This window comes from Mustela putorius, unplaced genomic scaffold (genome assembly GCF_011764305.1).
Source record: "Mustela putorius furo isolate JIRA1106 unplaced genomic scaffold, ASM1176430v1.1 tig00000695_pilon_pilon_pilon, whole genome shotgun sequence".
NCBI lineage: Eukaryota > Metazoa > Chordata > Mammalia > Carnivora > Mustelidae > Mustela > Mustela putorius.
Window position 1 is genome coordinate 9,397,255 of NW_025421447.1, and position 17,598 is coordinate 9,414,852.

The window sequence follows — 17,598 nt, forward strand, 5'->3', positions numbered from 1 at the left end:
AGATGTCACCTTCTTTCCCACTTATCTTAAATTCCCATACTTTATCCTGTCCTTTCCCGCCTTTACTCCTAAGCCTTAACTGTTAGGTGATATGCATGTGTTTTGGCTTTTTTTTTTTTTTAATATATTTTTTTTCCTTCCTGTCTGTCCATCCAACAAGAATGGAACCTTCTGGAAGGTGGGGATTTTGTGTGTTTGGTTCCCTGCTATATATCCAGAGCCTGGCCCACAGCAAGTGCTCCTTAAAGAACAGTTGAACGAGTGAATGAATGTTCTGTGTCACACCCAGAGGACCTGAAGCCTTGTGTGTGTAGGGGTGCTGTCTCCTGGCCGTGGTGTAAAGTGGAGACTGGACCGGAATGTACAGCTGCCCCTGCTAACCCCGGTATCGCTGGCTTCCATGCAGGGGTGGCCCGACAGGTAGACAGGTGTCCTACTTCAACCCAGTGTTTGCCCAGTACAGAACGTGCCACATGACATACCCAAATGTCACCTAAAGTTCAGGCCATCAAGTCACTCTGGGTTTCTCTGTGGACAACTGGTTGGCGTGGACCCGCTGACCCGAGACCTCTCCGGATATTGGGGTCCTCGGATCAGAGAAAGCAGGCAATGGGCCAGGGCCTGGGCAATTTTTCTGAGTTCCGGTAGCTGACATGGGTAATGAACAGTATTCAGTAGGCGCAAAGGGGTCCTGTAATCCTGGAGTTCTCGGAACCTAGTAATCCCCTGTTTTGGTCTGGATATGAATGACCTAGAAAAGAGCACCGGTCCTGACCTGGCAAAGCATACTGTATCCGTTACGTATCATCAGGCTGTCCCACGCGTGTGTCTGGATGTGTCCGTGTGTGTTGAGGAGACGGGCATCAGAAGGGCAGAGCTGGATTCTGCCTCTGCCACACTCCAGTCCCTGGTGTGTATGGTGCTTTAGTGACTGAGCCACAGCGTGGGCTGCATGGCTCTCCTCCATCTTCCGTGGGGCATATGCATTGAGAGGGGGCCGCACCGAACTCGGAGCGGGGAGGTCTCGGTGCGGGCGTCGACGTGCAATCCTCTCTGACCTCGAGCAGGTTACTTTGCCTTCCCGGTTCCTCATTTCCCTTCTCAATAAGCTGGGAATCCCTGCGCCTTCTTGCCCACCTGCTGCCCATGGTTTGAGGTCATTTATGAGAAAAGAGTTCTATACGTTCTGAAAGGAAGGCACACGAATGCCAGGAGCTATTACCAGCATTATCTGTGTCAGCCCTTTGTCGTCAGAAAAGGAGGCCAGAGGCGGGTGTGTAATTACAGCAAGGTCGTAGTGAAAGAAGCTTCAGGGGCTTGTAGTTTTTGTTCAATTCTAGGAGTTAACACTTTGCAAAAGTAGCCAAATCCCGTTAAGGCCTGTGCTTGTAATTCCAGAAGCTGCCACTGGGTGACGCCTGATCCGTGGCCTGGGTGTCGAGGTCTCCCTGGAGAACCTGTCTGGCCCCCTTTGACTAAAATACAGTTACTTACTGACCTAAGCACGTATCTATCAGGACAAAGAGTTTCGGTGCCCCTCCTACACGGTCTTGCCAGATCAGTGGGTGGTGTTCATTCTGTCCAGAGACCACGTCTTAGCCTCCTCCTCTCTGGACACTTCTGTCGATTGTAACCCAAAGCCTCCCTCTGGGGCCTGAAGTTGGCCCCGCCCACTCACATCTCACAGCGGCACTGGAGAGATTCGCCGGCTGGCAGTGAACCAGGGGGAGAGGCCTGCTTGGCTGGGGTGCAGACTTCATTAGCTCTTGAGCCATTCTTCTGTCAATCCGGCCTTCTCTGCTCCTCCCCCAGCCTTGCATTTAAGGGTGGGGAGAATCTGATTTTCTTCCCCCCAGGGGCCCATTCTTTGCAAGTCACTTTTAGCTTTCTTTCCTCTCTGTGATCTGGAGTGGTAAGGCGGGCAATTGTAGGAGCTGACTGACATATTTTTTCTTCCTGCAATTAAGGACTAGAGACGTTGGGATGGAAGCTAAATCATTCATTCCCGCCGGCTTTGAAACTGAGCCCCGGGTACGAATTACTTTGCATGAAATCACCCCGCCCTTTCATACAGCCGACCCAGCAATGCTCATCAGGTTGTTGGTTGTTGGAAACACACAGTTGTAGCTGTTAGGACTCAGTTCGTATAAACCCACAAAATACTTGGAACACTGCACAAGAGACAATTCACGGTAATTGTTCCTGGGGAGGGGTCTAATGTTTGAGCTGGTCCATGTTCTTATACAAAATCTTCTGGGGCAGGGGATTCTTTAGCTGATTCAGGACCCAAAGAACCGAAGCAGAGCGAGAGAATGTCCCAACCCCATCTCGCTAACAGTCCCAGTCCTGGTGGTCCTTTCCTTGGGTTTATGGAGCTCGGGGGCACAGAGGTGAGGTGCTCAGATAGAGGTCAGGGAATGCGGTCACTTGGTAAATCGCCCAATGCTGTCAAAGCCACGTCTCCGCTGGCCCCAGCAGGAGGATTAGCTTGAGTGGTGACCGAGTGTAGGCTGGTGAAGGCGACTGGTCCCTGCGGAGGCTGGGAGCCTTTGCCGCTTCTGGTCTCTAGAACCAGGTGCTTCTGTGGTCTTCTGTCTCTCTCCCAACCCTGGCCTCCTCCAACTGCATTACCTCCCCTTCCCCAGGATCGTGGCCCTGCTCCCTGCCAGTCCCCTTTCACAATACCTTCCTCTCTTCCCTTCTTCCTACAACCTCCTTTTAAATCGCCGGGAATCCCTTCCTTTCCCCAGAGGCAAGATCTTCTTTCTCTCTCCTTCTGGCTCTTGCACTGTAGACCATGGTGACCCGTTAGACCCGATCCTCAGTCAGCCGAAGACCACATTTTCCTCCTTCGGGGGCAGGCCGGTGTGGACCTCCCAAACTTCTCAGCAGACAAAGATAGGTAGCAAAAGCAAAAAACAGTTGAAGCTGCATTGATAGCTCTTTGCCTTTAGCACATTTGAATAAAACAGAAGTGTTTTTTTGTTTTGTTTTAAAAGGAGGCTCCACGCCCAAGAAGGACCCCAGCACAGGGCTTGAACTCACGTCCCTGAGATCAAGACCTGAGCTGAGGATCAGAAGTGGGATGCTTACCCAACTGAGCCACCCAGGCACCCCTACATAGAACAGAGGTTTTAAATGAAGATACACCAGCTCTGCCTTCTATTCCAACCCCAGTGAGCAGCTTTCTGGAACAAGTGAGCAGGGCCATTAGGGTTTTGCACACACTGCTCCCTCTGCCTGGAGCACACCCCTCTTCACCGTCCCTTCACTTCTCTGACCCCTGTGTTCATACAGGGCTCCCCCTCTTCATCCTACAAAAGCATAGTTCTTTGGCCAAGTTATTTGTTAGCCCGTGTCCGACTAGTTGTTGCAGTAACGGCCACCACCTTATCCACACCTCTCCGCCCAGCTCAGGCATGTGACATGCTGTGACCAGTGGGAGAGTAACAGATGAGATACAAGCCGAGATGCAAAGGAAAACTCTTGCACTTTGGTGTTTGGCCTCACTTGCTGTTCTTGGAATCCAGCAACACTATATAACAAGCTTGGGCTAGCCTGCCCGACGATGAGAGACTCAGGCCCCCGTTGTACCTCTTGTCCTGGTCAGCAGCTGGGCAGTCACCCGTGAACATGGAAACAAGACCATCTTAGATCACTCGGGGGCAGGTGTTGTGCCCGCTAACTACAGATGCGTGAGCAAGCACAGTAGGGATTCCCCGTGCCATCCCAGATCAGAGGAACTTCCCAGCCAACACACAGAATCAGGAGCTATCTAAATGGTCTTTGTTTTAAGCCACTCACCTTGGGGTTTTGTTACACAGCTGAGGCTAACTGATGGAATCAACAGAAAGAAAAACAGCTGGGGCGTCTGGGTAGCTCAGTCAGTTAAGTAATGACCTCTGCCTTCGGCTCAGGTCATGATCGCAAGGTCCTGGGACTGAGCCCTGCATTGGGGTCCTTGCTCTGCCGGGAGCCTACTTCTTCCTCTCCCTCTTCCTGCTGCTCTCCCTGCTTGGGTTCTGTCTCTCTCTCTCTCTATTTCTGCCAAATAAATAAACAAAATCTTTAAAAAGGAAAGAAAGACAGCTGGTTCACTAAAGATATGCGAAATTGGGATTTATGCAGTTACTGGGAAAAAGAGTGCTAGCATCAAAGTGTAAGTCTGATTAATATCCAACAGGACGATAAAAAGTAACCTTTGGAGTTATCTTCTGTTAAAGGCTCAGAGGATGATAATGTTTAAGAGATGAAAGAGAAAGTTTCCCTTCCAACAGTGTCAGGGAGTTAGACACTGCGCTGGATTGCCCAATACAAAATGCAACGACTGTTTAAAGAAAAAACTGCAAAATCACCAAGGCTGTCAAGTTTACATTAGGTTTCCCATGGTTAAAAGCATCAACTTTCTCAGGCCATTGTCATAATTCCAAAGGTCATAGCATATCTTCAGATATCAGCATGGCAAAAATCAAGGATAAGTGGATTTTTTTTTTTTTTTTAGGAAGTTAAAGTTTCTGGGAAATAGCCAAGGTTTTATGATGTAGGGGCCCAGGGCCAGGCACAGTGATGCTGTCATTTTTGCTTTAGCACCATGGTTTTCCGTAGCTATGGTATAAACTTAATCATGCTAGAATTGAAGAGCATCAGGGTCCGTTTTTATTTCTGTGCTTATTTACTAGACAGAAAAAAAAATCATCTCTCTTTTCAGTCTTATACCTGTTGACTCCTAATTTTATGGCTAGGCTCTAATGACGAATTTGTCCAACAAAGATACATTTCCCAAGAGGGTCACATGACCCTTCAGAGGGTTTTATAGAAAACCCTCCAGCATGGCATTAAATGGTCATGCAGTCATCTTTTTGTCATAATTCCATGTCATGAGTAATATTTCCCAGCAGCTATCTCCCAGACTCATGTTACAGCTCCTGCACCCACTTATCATGGTCCGATGTCCCTGGGGGTGGGGACGTGTGTCATTCACCTTTGGGTTCCTCACGGGGAGCTCATGCCTTGTGCAGTCGTTTGTGGAGTGCACGGATCATCCAATTGTTTCCTCGTAGAACCAAGGGCAGTGGCTCCCGTACTTGGTACCACAAGGTTTCCAGAGCTGCTTTGCTAATGAGCAGCCTCCCAGATGATTCCCGTAGAGCGATGTGTTGGAGCTGCCCGAGCCCGGCTTGTGGGAGCCAACTGTGCACCACCTCTCAACTCTGGTTCAGGGACATCACATTGGTGTTTGGTATGGGGCTTGGTGGGTCCGTTTATACCGCAGAAACCAGCAAATGCCACAAATGAGGGTTTTGTTTTGCTTTACGAGAGCTGGTTTGCCCACACGCCACAGAGTCTTCTCATTTCTGGTCCAACGACTAATATTGGAGAGTTGTTGACCTAGAGGGGGATCAGCAAAGGACAGCCTTGGTATAAACTGTCAAGTTTACATTGGCTGTTACCTGGCTTTGTATTGCCCATAGGCTAGGAATGGTTTGTACATTTAAAAAAAAAAAAGATTTTATTTTTTTATTTGACAGACAGAGATCACAAGTAGGCAGAGAGGAAGGCAGAGAGAGAGAAGGGGAAGCAGGCTCCCTGATGAGCAGGGAGCCCAATGTGGGGCTTGATCCCAGGACCCCGGGACCATGACCTGAGCCAAAGGCAGAGGCTTAACCCACTAAGCCACCCAGGCTCCCTGGTTTGCACATTTTTAAAGGTTCATAGAAGAAGGAGAAGAAGGTGAGGGAGGAGGGAAAGGAGTCAGAGAAATGACAGAGATCTTGCATGGCCTACAAAACCTAAAATGTTCAATATCTGGCCTTTTATGGAAAAAGTTTGCAGACCCCTGACCTAGGGAAGCTTCTTAACCCAGATTGCACATTGAAATGCTATGGGGAAGGATGCCTGGGTGGCTCAGTTGGTTAAGTGGCTGCCTTTGGCTCAGGTCATGATCCCGGCGTCCTGGGATCGAGCCCCACATGGGGCTCCTTGCTCAGCAGGGATCCTCCTTCTCCCTCTGCCTCTGCCTGCCTCTCTATCTGCCTGTGCTCGCTCTCTCTGACAAATAAATAAATAAAATCTTAAAAAAAAAAAAAAGATATGCTATGGGGGGTGCTGTGAATTATGTAAGACTGATGACTCACAGACCTGACCCCTGAAGCAAATAATACATTTTATGTTAATAAAATTTTAAAAAATCACCTTAGAGAGCTTCTAATACATTCTAATGCTTGGATCCCATAATGCCTGAGGTGGGGGCTGGGGCATCTGTATATTTTTACAGCTCCCTGGGGGGACTCACACTTTTCTGTCTGGGGGTCCCAAGTATCCTGGCTCCCACCCTCCCTATTCCCCCAATTTGCTTCTATCCCCCGTCTCACATGATTTCAGCCACCCTGAGTGTTCCTTCTCAGAGTGAGGGTCCCTGTAGGGTTGCCTCGGATATGAAAGGCATGTTTCACCTGGAAACAAGTGAAAAGATGGGCAGGGTGTCAAGGTGAGCAAACTGTAGACCAGGGGTAACAAGGGGTGTTGATAGCTGCTGAGTGCTCACCACCCCCCCCTCCCAGCGTCAGAGCATGGAGCATGGACCAAAGCAAGACACTGGTCTTGATTTGGTTCCATTATGTTTAGTTCCATTATGATCAGAGAACATACACTGTATGGTTTCAGCTCATTTGAATTTGTTAAGATTTGTTTTATGACCCAGCATAGGGTCTGTCTTCGTGAGTGTTCCACGAGCACTTGAAAAGAATGTCTGTTCTGCCATTGTGGGGTGGGGCACGCTATCAATGTTAATTAGATTCCGTTGGTTTATGGTTGTTCCATTCTACCAGTTCTGAGCTGGCAGAAAGTTTCAATTTTATGGTTGACGCCTTGCCGAATTTCTCCCTACTCGTTCTTTTAATTACTGAGAGAGGAGGTGAAGTCTCCTAACAAATTCTGAATGTACTCTCTTTCTCCTTTCCATTCTGTAAGTTATTGCTTTATATATTTTGAAGCTCTGTTATTAGGTACATATATATTTATGATTGCTCTGCCTTCTGGTGAATTGACCCTTAAATAATTATGTAATATCTCTCTTCATCCCTGGTGAAATTCTTTGCTCTGAAGTCTGCTTGTTTTAATTTAATATAACTTTATAATATATATATAGCCACTGCAGCTTTTGGGAGGGAAGGTTTGCATGTGGTATCTTTTCCCATCCATTTACTTTTAACATACCAGTATCATATTCAAAGTGAGTTTCTTGTGGATAACACATAATTAGATAATTAAAGACAAATCTATTGGTACAATACCTTTTTGTTTATATATTGGGCTTAGGTCTACCATTTGATTATATGTTTTCCCTATCTCTTTTAAAAATTTGTTCCCTGAAAAAAAAAAAAATTGTTCCCTGGTTTCCACTTTCCTGACTTCTTCAAATGCCACTTCAATTTTTCTTTTGTGTTTTTGACTCGATCTTTTTTTTTTTTTTTTTTAAGTTGTATTTCAAATGGTTGCTCTAGGGATTACAATGGAGATACCGGGTTTCCCTGCTCTCAGCATACATAGAACCAGTATTGCGCTGCTTCTCATAGAATGTGAAGACCTTCTCACAACGTAGATGCCTCTGCCCTTCCCCTTATGTCGTAGTTACTGTACATCTTACACATGAAACTTGCCATCAGGAACTTAATGTAATTTTGGAATTAATTTTGGTTACTTAGCTCTGCCCATTTGTTGTCACACCACTCTGAAACCTGACCAAATGTAAGGCTATAAACGACATATGGAATGCAGTGAACATGTTTTTTAAATACAGGAAAAACATTTCTAGGACAGATTTTTATAGATATACACAAAGCGGCTGTTGGCAGGAGAATGCTACCATTCTGCAGCTGGTTTTGAACACCTACAGGCAGAAATGGGGGAAGCTTAGAGAGGCAGGGAAGATGTTGCTTCAGCTGAAATGTAGGTCACAAGAGTGAGGAAATTAAATATCCAGGCGAGATGGGGAGATGAAGAAACAGGATGGGTTGAGGAGGAAAGATTGTTCAAGAGCCACAGACCTCTTAATTTTTCTGTTGGAGCAGAAAGACTTGGATGCTTGGGGTTGAATCCCAGCTCAGTTACTCAGAAGCCATTTGGCCCTGCGTGAGTTACCTCTTCTCTTCCAGCTGTAATTTCTCCATAAGACAGCTGTTAGGTGATAGGAGTTTATGTGCATAAGGGAACCTGCCAGTGGCACATATGAGGTACTTCATAAATGGTGGTGGTTCTTACTGCCACTCAGGCCTCTTTTTGTATAGTCTGTGCTCCCACAGACATGCAAAAGCAGCCTGGTTTATTAAAAAAAAAAAGATTGACCTGAGGTTTACCCTCAGAAGCCCTCAGAAACTTTCCCTTACTGATGGTTCTCAGTCCTGGCTGCACATTAAAGTCACCCGGGTTCCTTAAAATATGTTCAGGCCCCTCCCTTGGGGGTTCTGATTCCATTGATTCAAGAGTGAGAGATGATAGATAAGAAGATAGGTGGGTGGATGGACATGTGGATGGACAGATACATAAAACGTCAGTAAGATAGCTAGATGGATGGATGGATGGATGGATGGATGGATTGGATAGATAGGTAGATGGATAGGTAGATGATAAATAGATGTAGATGGGTAAGATAGGTAGATAGGTAGATAGGTGGATAGAAGGGTAGACATTTAGACAGAATGAGTGGATCATTGAGAATTATTCAAATAAGAACTTTTTGATTAGGGGAGGTACAAAAGTATAAAAGTAGGTGTCTAGTAACTAAGACATTGCTCTTCCCAGGTATCCTTGAGTGTGGTCTGTACTTCCCTAGCTGTGCTGGAGAAGCTTCCCCACACATCTTTTTATGGAGGTAATTTTCGAACATACATAAAATAGAGACAATTGTAGAATGAAGCTCTGTCATCCAGCTCCAACAACTGCCAACATTTCATCAATCTTGTTTCATGTATCCTGTCCCCCTCCAGCCCCTTTTTTTTTGTGCTGGATCATTTTTAAACAAATCTTAAATATCATGTTATAAATGATATTTACATTTACATTATATTTCATGCAAATATCATTTACATGGTAAATGTGGTAAATTTCCCAGACCCTTCTCAAATCACCCAAGCCGGATGTGGGTAGGTGTCTGAGCCATTTGACCTTTTTGCACGGAGGATGAGGAGCGTGCCAAGAGCATAGACAGACCCAGGTGCTCAGCTGTATGATGGAAGACCCAAGGAGAAGGACGTGGGACAAAGTGATGGGCGTCATGCATGCCCAGATGTGCAGGAAGGCATCACATTCAGTTGGCAACATCGGCTATGGAGTCTGGAATTGGGAGTAAAATAGGGAGGTAATCCCTTAATCCCTACGCTAAATTTTGAAATCTGTCTCTCCCTGTCCAACTCCTCCCTCCCACCTCCCTCCAGGGATCTGCTTTCTGTTACTATAGCATAGCCTCCACTTCTTGAGTTTTATAGAGAGAGAATGATACAATGTGTACTGTGTGCTCTTTTACACCTGAGTTCTCTCACTCAGCAGTATTATTCAGAGCTGTCTCCTCTTTGTTGCCTGTATCAATAATTCATTCTGTTTTATTGCTGAGTATGTATGGACACACAGCAATTTGTGTATCTATTCACCTGTTGAAGTGTTGATGGATATTTGAGTTGTTTCCAATTTTTGGCCATTGTAAATAAAGCTGCTACAAACATCTGTGTGCCAGTCTTTGTCTGGATGTATACTTTGTTTTCTCTTGGGTAAACAGCCAGGGCTGGAACGGCTCAATCATCCAATCATTAGGGAGGTGTTTGTTCAAGGTAAGAAGGTGCTGAGCTCTTGCCCAGAGTGACTGTACCATTTTATTTTACATTCCCATCAGCAATGCAGGAGAACACCAGTGAGTTCACATCCTTGCCAACACATGGCAAATCAGTATTTTGCGTTTTAGTTATCCTAAAACATGTATAAGGATATTTCGTTGTGGGTTTGATTTACCTATTAATGGGTAAATAATGTTGAGCATCTTTTCACATGCTTTTTTGCCTTCCTCTTCGCTGAAGTGTCTTTTGCCCATTTTGTATTGTTCGCTTGCTTCTTGTTAAGTTTGGAGAGTATTTTATAATTTTATTTTTTAGAGATTTTATTTGTTTATTTGAGAGAGAGAAAGTATGAAACAGGGGAGGAATAGGAGAGGGACATACAGACTCCACGTTGAGGACAGAGCCCGATGCAGGGCTTGATCTTACAACACCAAGATCATGATCTGAGCCGAAATCAAGAGTCAGATGCTTACTGACTGGGCCACCCATACACTCCTGAGAATATTTTATTTATTTTAGATACAGGTCCTTTATGTGATATGTTATTTGGAAAGTTTTCTAATTCTCTTAACAGTGTCTTTTGCAGAACACACATTTTTAATTTTTAAGAAGTCAAATTCCTTAGTTTTTTTTCTTTTGATATTTCTGACAACTTGCAACTTTTTGTCTCCCCCAAGTTCACAAAGATTTTCTCCTTTTTAAAAAAATTTATGTATTTATTTATTTATTTATTTTCCATTTTTTAAATTTATTTTTTATTTATTTTCAGCATAACAGTATTCATTATTTTGTACCACACCCAGTGCTCCATGTAATCCATGCCCTCTCTAATACCCACTACCTGGTACCCCAACCTCCCACCCCCTGCCCCTTCAAAACCCTCAGATTGTTTTTCAGAGCCCATAGTCTTTCATGATTCACCTCCCCTTCCAATTTCCCCCAACTCCCTTCTCCTCTCTATCTCCCCATGTCCTTCATGCTATTTGTTATGCTCCACAAATAAGTGAAACCATATGATAATTGACTCTCTCTGCTTGACTTATTTCACTCAGCATAATCTCTTCCAGTCCCGTCCATGTTGCTACAAAAGTTGGGTATTCGTCCTTTCTGATGGAGTCATAATACTCCATAGTGTATGTGGACCACATCTTCCTTATCCATTCGTCTGTTGAAGGGCATCTTGGTTCTTTCCACAGTTTGGCGACCGTGGCCATTGCTGCTATAAACATTGGGGGTACAGATGGCCCTTCTTTTCACTACATCTGTATCTTTGGGGTAAATACCCAGTAGTGCAATTGCAGGGTCATAGGGAAGTTCTATTTTTTATTTCTTGAGGAATCTCCACACTGTTCTCCAAAGAGGCTGCACCAACTTGCATTCCCACCAACAGTGGAAGAGGGTTCCCCTTTCTCCACATCCCCTCCAACATATCTTGTTTCCTGCCTTGCTAATTTTGGCCATGCTAACTGGTGTAAGATGATATCTCAATGTGGTTTTAATTTGAATCTCCCTGATGGGTAGTGATGATGAACATTTTTTCATGTGTCTGATAGCCATTTGTATGTCTTCATTGGAGAAGTGTTTGTTCATATCTTCTGCCCATTTTTTGATATGATTGTCTGTTTTGTGTGTGTTGAGTTTGAGGAGTTTTCTATAGATCCTGGATATCAACCTTTTGTCTGTACTGTCATTTGCAAATATCTTCTCCCATTCCATGGGTTGCCTCTTTGTTTTCTTGACTGTTTCCTTGGCTGTGCAGAAGCTTTTGATTTTGATGAAGTCCCAAAAGTTCATTTTCGCTTTTGTTTCCTTTGCCTTTGGAGACATATCTTGAAAGAAGTTGCTGTGGCTGATATCAAAGAGATTACTGTCTATGTTCTCCTCTAGCATTCTGATGGATTCCTGTCTCACATTGAGGTCTTTTATCCATTTTGAGTTTATCTTTGTGTACGGTGTAAGAGAATGGTCCAGTTTCATTCTTCTACATATAGCTGCCCAGTTTTCCCAGCACCATTTATTGAAGAGACTGTCTTTTTACCACTGTATATTTTTTCCTGTTTTGTCGAAGATTATTTGACCATAGAGTTGAGGGTCCATATCTGGGCTCTCTACTCTGTTCCACTGGTCTATGTGTCTGTTTTTATGCCAGTACCATGCTTTCTTGGTGATCACAGCTTTGTAGTAAAGCTTGAAATCAGGTAATGTGATGCCCCCCGTTTATTTTTGTTTTTCAACATTTCCTTAGCGATTCGGGGTTCATCCCTGGGCTACAAGGATGGTTCAACATTCGCAAATCAATCAATGTGATACAACAAATTAATAAGAGAAGAGAGAAGAACCACATGGTCCTCTGAATTGATGCAGAAAAAGCATTTGACAAAATCCAGCATCCGTTCCTTATTAAAACGTTTCAAAGTATAGGGATAGAGGGAACATTCCTGAACTTCATCAAATCTATCTATGAAAGACCCACAGCAAATATCATCCTCAATGGGAAAAAGCTTGCAGCCTTCCCGTTGAGATCAGGAACAAGACAAGGATGCCCACTCTCACCACTCTTGTTCAACATAGTATTAGAAGTCCTAGCAACAGCAATCAGACAACAAAGAGAAATAAAAGGTATCCAAATTGGTAATGAAGAAGTCAAACTCTCTCTTTTTGCAGATGACATGATTCTTTATATGGAAAACCCAAAAGACTCCACCCCCAAACTACTAGAACTCATACAACAATTCAGCAACATAGCAGGATACAAAGTCAATGTACAGAAATCAGTGGCTTTCTTATACACTAATAATGAAAATACAGAAAGGGAAATTAGAGAATCGATTCCATTTACTATGGCACCAAGAACCTTAAGATACCTGGGAATAAACCTAACCAAAGAGTTAAAGGATCTGTACTCGAGGAACTACAGAACACTCATAAAAGAAATTGAAGAAGACACAAAAAGATGGAATACCATTCCATGCTCTTGGATCGGAAGAATAAACATTGTTAAAATGTCTATACTGCCTAGAGCAATCTATACTTTTAATGCTATTCCGATCAAACTTCCACCGGTATTCTTCCAAAAATTTGTGTGGAATCAGAAGAGACCTCGAATCGCTAAGGAAATGTTGAAAAACAAAAATAAAACAGGGGGCATCACGTTACCTGATTTCAAGCTTTTTTTTTTTTTTTTTTTAAGAAGTCTTCTTGTTTTTGGTATCCCATTTATGCCTGTGATCTATTTTGAGTAATTCTTTGTATAAAGTGCTAGATATGGAACATTTTTTGCACGTGACTCTCTGGTTATTCCAACATGACTTGTTGAAATGATGAGACTTTCCTGACTGAACTGTCTTTGTGCCTTTAAAAATAATAATAATAATTATGATAAATAAATAAAATTTTAAAAATTTAAAAATTGTTGGACCTATTTTTGGACTCTATACTGTTATGTCGATCAAATTATCTTATTTGATGCCAACAGCATATGACCTTGATTATTCTAGCTTTGTAACAGGTCATGAAATCAGGTAATGCTAATAAGTCCTTTCCATTTCCATGTGAATACTAAAATGAATTTGTCCATTAAAAGAATAGTGTGTTGGGATTTTTTCTAGGGTTGTTTAACTCTATAGGTCAATTTGGGGGAAACTGACATCTTAAGAATAATAGATCTTGGGGCGCCTGGGTGGCTCAGTGGGTTAAAGCCTCTGCCTTCGGCTCAGGTCATGATCCCAGCGTCCTGGGATCGAGCCCCACATCGGGCTCTCTGCTCGGCGGGGAGCCTGCTTCCTCCTCTCTCTCTGCTTACTTGTAATCTCTGTCTGTCAAATAAATAAATAAAATAATAAAAAAAAAAGAATAATAGATCTTTGACCCGTGGATAAGGTGTATCTTTCCATTTACTTAGGCTTTCTCTAATTTCTCTCAGCAGTGTTTTATAGTTTTCAATGTGGAGAAATGTTCTCTCTCTGAAGGTTTTTAATTACATATTCAATTTCTTTAATAGATATACGGCTATTGATTTTTTCATTGAGTATGCATTTATAGTTTGTGTCTTTCAGGAAATTTGTCCATTTCATTCTGTCTATCCAACTTACTGGCATAAAGTTGTTTATATTATTCGTTTAGTATTTTTAAAATATCCATAAAATCTAATCATGTCACTCTCCTCACTTAGGACATTGATAATTGTGTCTCTTTTTTCCTGATCTGTCTGCCAAGAGGTTTATGAATTTTATTTATCAAATAAGTAGCTTTTGATTTCCTTGCTTTCTTCTCTCTCTCTCTTCTCTTTTTTAATTAACTGTACTATTTCATTGATTCCTACTCTGATCTTTATGTTTTCTACCATTCGGCTTGATTTGCATTTATTTTGTTGGTTTTTTTAAAGATGGAAGTTTAGGTTGTTAATTTGAGAACTCCTTTTCTAATACAAGAATTTAAAATGATACTTTCCTTCTAAGCACTTCTTTACTTGAATCTCACACGTTTGGACATGTTATGTATAATTTTTATCCAATTCAAAATATGTTCTCATTTCTCCTTTGAATGATGAACTACTTGAAAAACTTCCCAAATATTTGGGAGATTTTTCTAGCTATCTTTCTGTAATTAGTTCCTAACTGAATTCTATTGTGGTGAGAGAATATGCTTTGTATGATTTGAATGATTTAAGATGTATTGACACTCGTTTTATGGCCCAGAATATGGTTTGTCTTGGTAAATGTTCTGGGTTCCCTTGAGAAGAAAGTATATCCCATTGCCATTGGGTGAAATGTTCCATAAATGCCAATTAAGTCAAGTTGGTTGATAGCATTGTTCAGTAAGAGGTTAAACCATGTAAAGTGCTAGCATCTGGTGAACAATTTTTTTTTAAAGATTTTATTTATTTGACAGAGATCACAAGTAGGCAGAGAGGCAGGCAGAGAGAGAGGGGGAGGCAGGCTCCCTGCTGAGCAGAGAGCCCGACATGGGGCTCGATCCCAGGTCCCTGAGATCATGACCTGAGCAGAAGGCAGAGGTTTTAGCCCACTGAGCCACCCAAGCGCCCCTAATGTTAATTACTATCATATGTGTTATCTCATTTGAGGGTGATAAGATCCCACTTTACAGATGAAGTTCCAGCTCCCACGAGAGACTTGGTGATACCATCATTTGGCGCTGAGTCGCAGGTCTGACAGCTAATCCAAAGCTCTTTCTCCCTCAGCTGAGTCTGAAAGATGGATAGAGAGCCACCACCAAGGGGAGAGGGACCGCAGGTGAGTGTGTGTGTTTGTGTATTTGCAATAATGAGGGGAAACTTCATTTCACTTTGCGTGAGGGCCAAATCAGCTGTAAGCTTTCTACTTTGTGGGGATTCCCCAGATGTTGGTGTTTCCTATTATTCTAAGTCCTGGACTACACTCCAGATAAAAGCCCCCATTGATAGGATAGCATGTGTCGATGTCTCTTGGGTGACTCTTACCAGACCTCCAAGATTCAGGGAATTGGAAGTGTGTTTACGGTGGAGGGAGGGCAGGGCTCTGGGTTTATGATCTGGTTCCTTTGCTCCCTCCGCCCTCTCCACCCCCTCCCATCTGCTGTAGTACAGCACATTCAGAACCCCTTCAAGTGTAAAGCTATTTATAATACAGACTAGGGTCTATTTATGGATAAGGTAACTAACAAGTGTACAACCTCAGGCCATGGGGCTAGCTTGTTGGGTTCAGGCTTGAAGCACTTAAGGGCAGGTTCCAAGCAATCCTCTGCTATGCTGACCCTTTCTTGCTTTCACACTCTGATTCCATCCCAGGCCTCCTTTGAGGTCTCTTTGCAAGCTGCCTTGGTTTATGGGGAAGCAGGGCATGTTCAAACCCATTTGAAAAGCTGACCCATAAAAGGCACAGACTTTCACTGAGTCAAGGAAGCCAAGAGAAATTTAGGAATGAAGCATGGTGGCAATACTAGTATTATAGGTTTAAGGTAGAACCACGTTGATTAGCAAGTGTTGATTAGCAAGATTCTTTTCGGTTTGAATCACTTGTGGCCCAGGGCGTGGAGGGGGCTGTGATTTATAGGCGTCTGTCCATTGTCGTGGCTGAATAGTTGGCCCCTGCCAATTGGCTTAGACCAACTGTAAATGATAGGGGATGATAAATGGATTTCCCCTCAGGAGCCAGTTTCCATGGCCCCTGCAGTCCGGGTCTCGGGGCCGTGACATGCCCAGCGGCATAATTACGTGACCCCGATTGATGCCTTCCATTGGGGCATGGAGGGACCAGGTTTGCCGTCACTATTGGAATCAGCCTCCCAGCACTGCGCACAGGGCGAGAGAAAGGACAGGACTGAGTGAGCAAAGCTATACCCAAGCCTTCCCAGCACGGGATCAAGAGCAACCCCTCTCTTGTCATAGGTTTCTACCTTTCCAAAGCCCCTGATGTATGTTACCCAGCATGCGTCTCAAACAGCCCTCTGGAGTGCATACTCCTGGCCCTAATAGTCCCATTCTCTAGGAGGGGCTCAGGAAGTTTCTCTGAGCTGTGCTTGAGAGAGTCCCCGTGTCCGCAGCAGCACCCTGCGTCACCAGGAGAGGAGGGAGGATGGAGGCGGCAGCAGGAGTAGTGGGTCAGGAGTCAGAAAACGTAGATCCCCTTCAAGGCTGTGTTAGTGATGGCCTGTGTGGCCTTGGGTGAATCGGTTTCACGTGCTGGGAACTGGGCTTTCTCACGTGGAAATGTGGGGCTGGGGCAAGAGAGGTACTTCCTGATCGTGAGCGCAGGTGCTAGGCATGGCTGGACCCGCCTGGCTACCTGCCCATTGAACTTGGCACAGATCCATGTGCAATAGGGCTGAGGAGCCTCTGGGGAGGGAATTGCTTCTCACCTGTGCCGCGCGACCCTCTTGGGGTCCATACCATCGTGCAGTAAACCTGCAGGTAAAATGAAACCAGTTTTATTTGAAGACTCAGGGACATTTTAAAACGTGGTGACTGAGCACAAATGTATTGTGAAGCAAAAGACAACTTTGTACAAATTTTAAAGAGCAAGAGAAGTTTTAAAGAATTCCTTGTTTAGGGCAGCGGCCCTCTACCCCCACCCCCCCGTGGCTCCCCAGGTCTGGCACCTGGCTCCTTCTCTCCCCTGCCACATGATGCCTGGGTTGACAAGTGTCCCAGGCAACGAGGGAGCCACGCCCACCCAGGGAAGCACTAGCAAATCTTTGACATCCAGGGAGAAGGGGGTGCTTCCCTCCCTCTGCCTCCAGCCCCACTGTCCCATGAATCTGCCTCTGAGCAGGGCTCCGTAGATGGAACTGAGAGAAACCCCTTTTCTAGGACCTTGCACTGCCCTGTGGCCCAAACAGCTTGGCTTTGATCTTGCTGTGACAGAAGGGAACAGCGGCCTGCCCACCCCCACTCTGTCAGGGACCATTGTTGGCCTGGTGTCCCGTTTCATGGTGAAGAGTCAGGACCACCTCCAGTGTTTGCAGGAGGTGGAGGTCTGGTGTGGGAAGGCCAGTCATGCTGGGAAAGTCGGGGTACAGGACAGGGCAGATGAGTAGGTACCCTGCTCCCAGACCTCACCTGGTTTTGTACTGGCCTTGTTTGTGAGTCCAGCAGATGTCCTTTGGAGACCCCCAGAAAGAGGGGGTAATGCGCAGTTTGTGGAAGGGACAAAGTGGGCTGAGTATGGGGGGAGACTGGCAGGAGACTCAAAACCACTTTACTCTTCTCGTTCTACCTTTTGTCCACACAGGCACTTGAGGTCTGCAAACTCTGGCTGCATTTGTCCCTCCCCAGGTC

At 44.5% G+C, this 17,598-nt stretch overlaps 1 protein-coding gene across 1 annotated transcript in view; it reads left to right on the plus strand.

Annotated features, from left to right (window-relative positions):
* Positions 1 to 17,598, plus strand: part of ADPRM (ADP-ribose/CDP-alcohol diphosphatase, manganese dependent) — a 138,499-nt gene that overhangs the window by 60,137 nt on the left and 60,764 nt on the right. The gene's annotated exons all lie outside the window — the stretch shown is intronic.